This window comes from Engraulis encrasicolus, chromosome 23 (assembly GCF_034702125.1).
Source record: "Engraulis encrasicolus isolate BLACKSEA-1 chromosome 23, IST_EnEncr_1.0, whole genome shotgun sequence".
Taxonomy (NCBI): domain Eukaryota; kingdom Metazoa; phylum Chordata; class Actinopteri; order Clupeiformes; family Engraulidae; genus Engraulis; species Engraulis encrasicolus.
In genome coordinates, this window is record NC_085879.1 from 34,587 (window position 1) to 42,938 (window position 8,352).

The 8,352-nt window shown below is 42.2% G+C and overlaps 1 long non-coding RNA gene across 2 annotated transcripts; it reads right to left on the reverse strand.

Moving 5' to 3' along the window:
• Nucleotides 1–4,303: 4,303 nt before the first annotated feature.
• Nucleotides 4,304–5,158, reverse strand: LOC134439869 (uncharacterized). 2 transcript variants are annotated; one of them, XR_010032888.1, is made up of 3 exons: nt 4,986–5,158; nt 4,666–4,893; nt 4,304–4,416 (listed from the first exon to the last, which is right to left on the reverse strand). It is a non-coding gene; the product is annotated as an uncharacterized LOC134439869 (long non-coding RNA). The 2 variants fall into 2 exon arrangements; XR_010032889.1 differs by having other exon boundaries at nt 4,666–4,739; nt 4,822–5,158.
• Nucleotides 5,159–8,352: the final 3,194 nt, after the last annotated feature.

Consider the following 8,352-nt stretch of genomic DNA (forward strand, 5'->3'; position numbering starts at 1 on the left):
ACGTTGCCTGAGGAATTAATATCTCGCGGTCGGCTTTGATCCAAGGCTTTAGTTATCAGCTATGCACACTTGTCAGTCCGCCTGTCGTTATTGACAGCTGATACATTTTTTTCATAACCTTGCGAGTTGCCAAGGCGAGCCACATGCTGTTCGAGAGCTACGCAATGAGGGCTGTAGAACTTTGTGTCGAAAATGTCCATTCAGAAGTTTTACCTACTTTCTAGACCCTGATGTCTTTTTCTCAGTCAGCCGTCACTGGTGGTCTCCAACATGCGTGCAAGGACAGGGCTTTAAGAGCCCTGACGCTTTTCAAAAAAGTAAACAAATGACGCGACTGTCATAAAAGGCTAAAAAAAAAATCACACAAAAAAACCCAATGCGTTAAGCGTTAACAAAATTGTCGGGCGATACTGACCTCAATAGTTAACGCACCGTTAACGCGTTAACGTTGCCCAGCCCTAGTTTTTACACTTTGATATTCCTTAAATTTCTGTCAAAATTGGTTTCCAGGAAGATCAGACCATGTTTTGAGACCACTCACTTCCTGATCTCCCTCTCAACAAAACTGCCCCTCTTCAGCAAGGTATCTGGGATGCCTGGAGAGAATAGCTTTGAGATCATGCCATATTTCCTAAATAGTTTTTTTCCAGGGCTTTGACTGGTCTATTCCAGAATGTGTATTTTGTTGTCATGAAGCCATTCTTAAGTCAATTTGTGTCAAAAATATGGGTTGTCCTGCTTCAGCCCCCAACCTCTTGTGCACTTCAACTCTCATTTTTTCTGTAAAATATATCTCAATTAAACGTGCGAGTTCATAGTTCCAGCGATAATAGCCAATTGGCCTGAAGACCAAGGTAGTCCCATATAATGTTCCCACCACCGTACTTAACCCTCCTGTTATCCTTGGGGTCTATTTGACCCCTTTCAATGTTTAACACCTGAAAAATACATGAAGTACATATGTGGCCTGCGTTATCTCTTTACCGTAATATTTTTAAGATTTTTAGATGTTTTAATATTTTTAAGATGTTTAGTGACTACGCCACTCTCATTTGTTAGGGTGAGAGAACCCAACCATCAAACACTTGATTTGACTTTCCCCGCAACAGGTTACTGAATAACAAGAGATACAACTGTCATATAATTCAGAGTTCTTTTTATTTTCTTTCTTTTCGTAATGAGTCTCTGTATCTGGAAATATGCCTCACGGGCTCAGTCAAACATCAAATCAGAATATGAACTTTAACAGTATCCTTAGGCACGTCATCTCAATATAGGCTACAAAATTGTGCAAATGTGCTAGTTGCACGAGAGGTAGACCAAATAACAAAAATCACGGCAAACAAGTTAGTAAATCAAATTGTAAAAAAGAAAAACTGCCAAAAGGGCAAGATTTGTAATGGCCACCACACACACACACAAGCCTGTTAGACACACGTCTTTGGTCTCCCCCTACAGCAAGTATAGGTTCCAAAAGGAGTCTGAGATTTAAGATACGTCTCCCAGTAATACTTAAGTGTTCATACCCTAATCATATACACAAGCTCCGTCTTGGCGGTTACTAAGTAGAAACTTACACGAGCCCCTTCGTCTCGGATGTTAGAGTGAAACTTACACAAGCCCCTTCGTCTTGGACGTCAAAATGAAAAGGTTGCACAGGATTAATCACTCACACAATAGGACAAAACAAAACAAAAGGTTGGGAAAAGAACAGTGATGCCCCCCTTCTCTAATGACACTGCATCAGTGTAGTCGAAGGCACCATCTCCTCCTATGTACATTTAACGAGAAAGTTACCATTAGGCACGGCATTTATAACTCGATTCAACAGGAGTTGTGTATTGTGGAAATGTGGGCGCTCCCACAGGTGCAACCACGACACCACAGCGCGATATCAAAGGCACCACGCTGCCAGTCCCGCCATCACACCTGCGGAGCACCCCCACTCCCACCCCACACAACTCCCTACACAAGTCAAGTGCTAAGCGTCGAAACTCTTACAGAAAATGCCGGCATTACCTCTGGTTCTCTCGAAGCGGCATGCAAGCAGTCAACCACACAGGACACAAAGTGGAAGAACATCACCAGCGACACTGTGATAGAGTAGTAACACTACATCAGTCACAACAGAGACTACGTTCGCACACACGAGAGAAGCGTACAGAACGCATCTTTTACCTTGAGTTTGCCCAGCTCAGCACACCATCCCAGAACAGCAGCCGACCCACGCCAGCCGCCGATGGACAGGGCTACAATTAAGTTAAATGGTGTCAGTAACCAACAACTAAGTACATTACAATGCACCAAAAAGAGCAATAAACCAACCGAGAAGGACGCCTACCTTTCCTGTACGATGGCTCAACCACAGAGAGAGAGCGGTGTACCCCACGCTACACACTGCAGCATCAAAAACATAGCCTCTTTGCTAGCTAGTTACCACCGGAATGATATACGCTACCCACCGGAAGGAAAAGGGGAGCGTCGTTACCCCGTCAGAATAAAAGTTCAGGATAACCACCGGTTACATACACCCCCACTTTAAAAGGTCACCGTCCCGGTGACACTCCGCACTCGCACACATCCCCGCACACACCCAACAAGCGCGCACGCACACACACACCCAACAAGCACGCACGCACGCACACACACCCAACAAGCACGCACGCACGCACACACACACACACACACACACCAGCACGCGCATCGCACGCGCATCCAACGAGCGCAACCACACGCACACTAGAGGCCCCCCAGCACATTAACCATCAACAAAGTACACATGCACATAATCATACACAGACACTGCATTATGATCCAGGATGGAGTCACGCCAGGCTGAATGGACATGGACGTTCTTCTTGGACGGTTACTCTCCAGTCCACTACATGACAGTCTGCGGTTGGAGGCCTGCCCATTGCCCCCTGAGTGGGTTGTCGGCGAAGGCTGCCGCTGCGCACCCACAGAGGCCCGTTGCCCATTGCCCCCTGAGTGGGCTGTCGGCGAGTGGGTTGCCACTGCGCACCCACAGAGGCCCGTTGCCCATCCACGGTCTCTCACTGGTGCCCCAGATGCTGGCTCCCCCACGTGAAGCTAGCCTCATGCGACATGGACGTTCTTCTTGGACGGTTACTCTCCGGTCCACTAAATGACAGTCTGCGTTTGGAGGCCTGCCATTGCCCCCTGATGGGCTGTCGGCGAAGGCTGCCGCTGCGCACCCACAGAGGCCCGTTGCCCATCACGGTCTCTCACCGGGTGCCCCCGATGCTGGCTCTCCGAAGTGAAGCCAGCCTCCTGCGACTTCCGGTTGAGGTTGAAGGTTGCTGGGAAATGCCCAGCCACCTTGACAGCAACGTGCAGCTGCCCTTGCTGATGCGCTGCCATCTGCTTCAAACTCAGACAGTCCTTCCATGCTTCTCTCGCAGCTTGGCCGTCGGCTATGCCAGCACCCCTGCCGGTGATCTCGTCGGTGGGGCCCTCCGCTGGCTGGGGGTAATCACTGTTCTTTTCCCAACAAAACAAAACAAAACCAAATGCATACAAAACCCACCACTAACAATTGTAGACAGCTGTATCCACTTAGTTATCCTTTGCCGACTACTGCCAAATGTGGCCTGCGTTATCTCTTTACCGTAATATTTTTAAGATTTTTAGATGTTTTAATATTTTTAAGATGTTTAGTGACTACGCCACTCTCATTTGTTAGGGTGAGAGAACCCAACCATCAAACACTTGATTTGACTTTCCCGCAACAGGTTAGTGAATAACAAGAGATACAACTGTCATACAATTCAGAGTTCTTTTTATTTTCTTTCTTTTCGTAATGAGTCTCTGTATCTGGAAATATGCCTCACGGGCTCAGTCAAACATCAAATCAGAATATGAACTTTAACAGTATCCTTAGGCACGTCATCTCAATATAGGCTACAAAATTGTGCAAATGTGCTAGTTGCACGAGAGGTAGACCAAATAACAAAAATCACGGCAAACAAGTTAGTAAATCAAATTGTAAAAAAAGAAAAACTGCCAAAAGGGCAAGATTTGTAATGGCCACCACACACACACACAAGCCTGTTAGACACACGTCTTTGGTCTCCCCCTACAGCAAGTATAGGTTCCAAAAGGAGTCTGAGATTTAAGATACGTCTCCCAGTAATACTTTAAGTGTTCATACCCTAATCATATACACAAGCTCCGTCTTGGCGGTTACTAAGTAGAAACTTACACGAGCCCCTTCGTCTCGGATGTTAGAGTGAAACTTACACAAGCCCCTTCGTCTTGGACGTCAAAATGAAAAGGTTGCACAGGATTAATCAATCACACAATAGGACAAAACAAAACAAAAGGTTGGGAAAAGAACAGTGATGCCCCCCTTCTCTAGTGACACTGCATCAGTGTAGTCGAAGGCACCATCTCCTCCTATGTACATTTAACGAGAAAGTTACCATTAGGCACGGCATTTATAACTCGATTCAACAGGAGTTGTGTATTGTGGAAATGTGGGCGCTCCCACAGGTGCAACCACGACACCACAGCGCGATATCAAAGGCACCACGCTGCCAGTCCCGCCATCACACCTGCGGAGCACCCCCACTCCCACCCCACACAACTCCCTACACAAGTCAAGTGCTAAGCGTCGAAAACTCTTACAGAAAATGCCGGCATTACCTCTGGTTCTCTCGAAGCGGCATGCAAGCAGTCAACCACACAGGACACAAAGTGGAAGAACATCACCAGCGACACTGTGATAGAGTAACACTACATCAGTCACAACAGAGACTACGTTCGCACACACGAGAGAAGCGTACAGAACGCATCTTTTACCTTGAGTTTGCCCAGCTCAGCACACCATCCCAGAACAGCAGCCGACCCCACGCCAGCCGCCGATGGACAGGGCTACAATTAAGTTAAATGGTGTCAGTAACCAACAACTAAGTACATTACAATGCACCAAAAAGAGCAATAAACCAACCGAGAAGGACGCCTACCTTTCCTGTACGATGGCTCAACCACAGAGAGAGAGCGGTGTACCCCACGCTACACTCTGCAGCATCAAAAACATAGCCTCTTTGCTAGCTAGTTACCACCGGAATGATATACGCTACCCACCGGAAGGAAAAGGGGAGCGTCGTTACCCCGTCAGAATAAAAGTTCAGGATAACCACCGGTTACACATATTTCTTCTGCCTCATCTTTGATGACTTTTCCTAAATATATGGGATGAATGTGAAGTGAAATTTCTGCAAAAATGTTTTCCCTAAGTGCTGTACACATTTAGGTTACATCCGTGTCCCTTGGGGTCAATTTGACCCCAATTGTTTCAAGTGTATAAAACATAAAAGGAACTTTCATATTTTGCAAATAAATGTTAAAATCTGTTTAGATAATGTGAAATACATGAAAATAAGCTATTCAGCCATGTTTCTTCTGAATATTTTGATATATTTATAACTAAAAATGCTAATGATATGAGGGAGGCCTAAAACGAATTCAAGGCAACATTTTGTACATTGGTGGATAATACAGCATTGACATTTTGACAAAATACACCAACTGAACCTATTTGTACCAAAAGCACCATCATGGCACCCACCACAGCAACCCCCCCCCCCCATTCCTGTACCCTGGGAGCTACTTTTGCACCCTCCCACTACACACAAACACTAGTATAAGAAGGGTCAAATATAGTCAGCATTGCTGTGCATGCTGTTCTGTGCCCAGCATACATAATTGTAAGTGATGGTATATTTGAAGAGAAGCTTTCTGATTGTGATCCAAATATTGAAATGGACTGTTCTGATGGTGACAAGCCATTGTACTTCTTTAGATGGAGACGATCTCAAGGTTGTTTGCTATGTTGAGAGTAGGGATGCAAATGATTAATGTTTTTTAATCGATTAATGCATTGATCGATTAAAGTCGATTAATCGATTAATCGCAATTAATCGACAATTCAACTGACAAGAGACCCAGGTGAAATGGGCATGGGAAGAGTGTGTTTGAAGAGGGGTGTGAATAGTGGGAATATTTAAATCACCGTTGGATTTAAGAATTGAATGAATTTAAATGTGGTATTTTATCTAAATTTTTAATTAAAATTTTTAGATTTAGTAGTTTTTTTTCCGAGAAACATTAAGATTTTGGGGTGAAAACGCCGCTTATCAATTAATCGTAAGTCGATCGATAAGGCTATCAACTAATGATTAATGAATTAATCGATAATTTGCATCCCTAGTTGAGAGATATAATGGTGCTATTCTTCTCCTCATTTCAGTATTGTGTTCCAAATTGACATCTTTGTCTGCAGCCTTGGCTATAAACTGGTGCTACCTGACATAGAAAACTCAGGAACAGCAACGGCTGCATTTCTGAAAAGCTGTTGGTTGCCCTTTGTCCTCAGTTTGGTTATTCATGGTGAGGAAAATATATTTCTTGCCTTTAAAAAAAATTGCAAGCTTTTTCATATTACAAATCCAAGATGGCCGCCGGACAGTCCCACACACTACAAAATGTCATATCTCCTGTTGTGAAAGGAGTACAGATGTATTTCTGGTGTCTACTTATATGTTTCATGGTCAGGGAATCCATTTCTGCAATTCTATCATGATCATTTTTGCAAATTTCTTTGCAAAATAATTTTTTGCACATTATTTTGTCCAAAAAACGTATCAAAATCCATAATGGCACCCAAACATGTAGAACTGGTCTTACACTTTCCATAAAGTTGATGTGGCAATGAGACAATGGTCCATGTTCATAGCATAGTGGATTCAGGTGAATAGTGTGACTTTTTCATCTTCATTGAGGTGTTCATTTCCTATATCTTTGTATTAGATTGGCGGAATAGCTGTGACTGACAGAATTGTTATTTCGCATATTTACCACACTAAAATCTTATAAATATTAAAAAACACCAAGTCAACATATTTAAACATTCATTTTATGCACTGAAAAACTAATTTAGTTGACATTTGTTCTTTATACTGCTATAAAACTCTTTGGGTTGGTTTGGATCCGAACACCACAAATGTCACATTGATGACATTTTCTAATATTAGAGAAAAACTAATACAAGAAATCTGGGGTTGTTGTACCCTCATATCAGCTGTAATACATGGACAACATAATCACTAATTGTATCACTTTAGGAAGTAATAATGGTAAATTTATACAGGTTTTGATAGTTTTGGCCTTCAAAAACGATTTGCATAATGTAAGATAAAAGACCCATTAAGTCAAAAAGATGAATAAATAAAGTGTTATTTCCATGGATGTGAATACATACCAAGCTAGCTATGAGATGAAAAACAATGTTTGATGAGAACTAGTGTTTTTAGGTATTTTATGGCTGAGTTTTGCTATCACGGGTCAAAAATGACCCGAACACCACAGGTGTATGCAGCTTTTGAACACAACACAAGGGTTAAAAAAAAGAATGTTGGACTTAAAAAAACCTTCTGAATGTTTGGAAATATGTCTATTTCTTTTAGGGTCAAATTGACCGATATGGTAATAGATAGATAATATCCTTGATAATCAAATTTGTTTTTTCTTTTCAAATGTTATAAGTTATAGAAATTCATATTTAGGGAGTATATGGAGCCAATAAAATTAAAATAATATATATAATCTATATAATATATAATAATATATATATATAATCATATAATAATATGTGTCCATCTGTTTTTAGACCAATTAATGACATTTTATTGCTATTTTTTCTAATTTTCGCCTAGTAATGGATGAAGTTTTTTTGGTGTGTAGGCTATGTGTGGGGGTGCTAGGATATATTGAAAGGACTTTTTATGTCACCAACAGAGCAATAACATATCTGAGACATAAACATGTGCCAACATGTTGTTTCATGCTGATTTTGTAGACATTTAAGTGATTGGGGTCAAATTGACCCCAAGGATCACGGATGTTCCAAAATTTGAGGGTAACAGGAGGGTTAAAAGTGGAGAAGTGGTTTTGGTGAGGGGTTGTTCTCCAAATTTTCCTCCAAAAATGACAATATCTTCCTTTCCTCAGTCTAAACTATTCAACTTTTGTTCAACTTGGGTAATTCTGCAGCAACAACTTTTTTTGCAGAACGTACCTGATTGTTTATTTTCAGTATTGTAGATATGTCAGAGATGGTGATGAGTTCCAGTGTTTTCTGTAAGTCTTCAGCTGGCCCTCTGGGATCATTTATAACATCATTAAGGACTCTGTGCTCTGTCCTCGGAGTAATTCTTGCAGGCTGATGGATCACCTGGGACAAAAGAAACACTTAACAGTCTCCATTCATATACACTTTCTTTAACCATTGATTTGTGACCATCAAGACTTTTAGAAATGGTTTTGTAAACT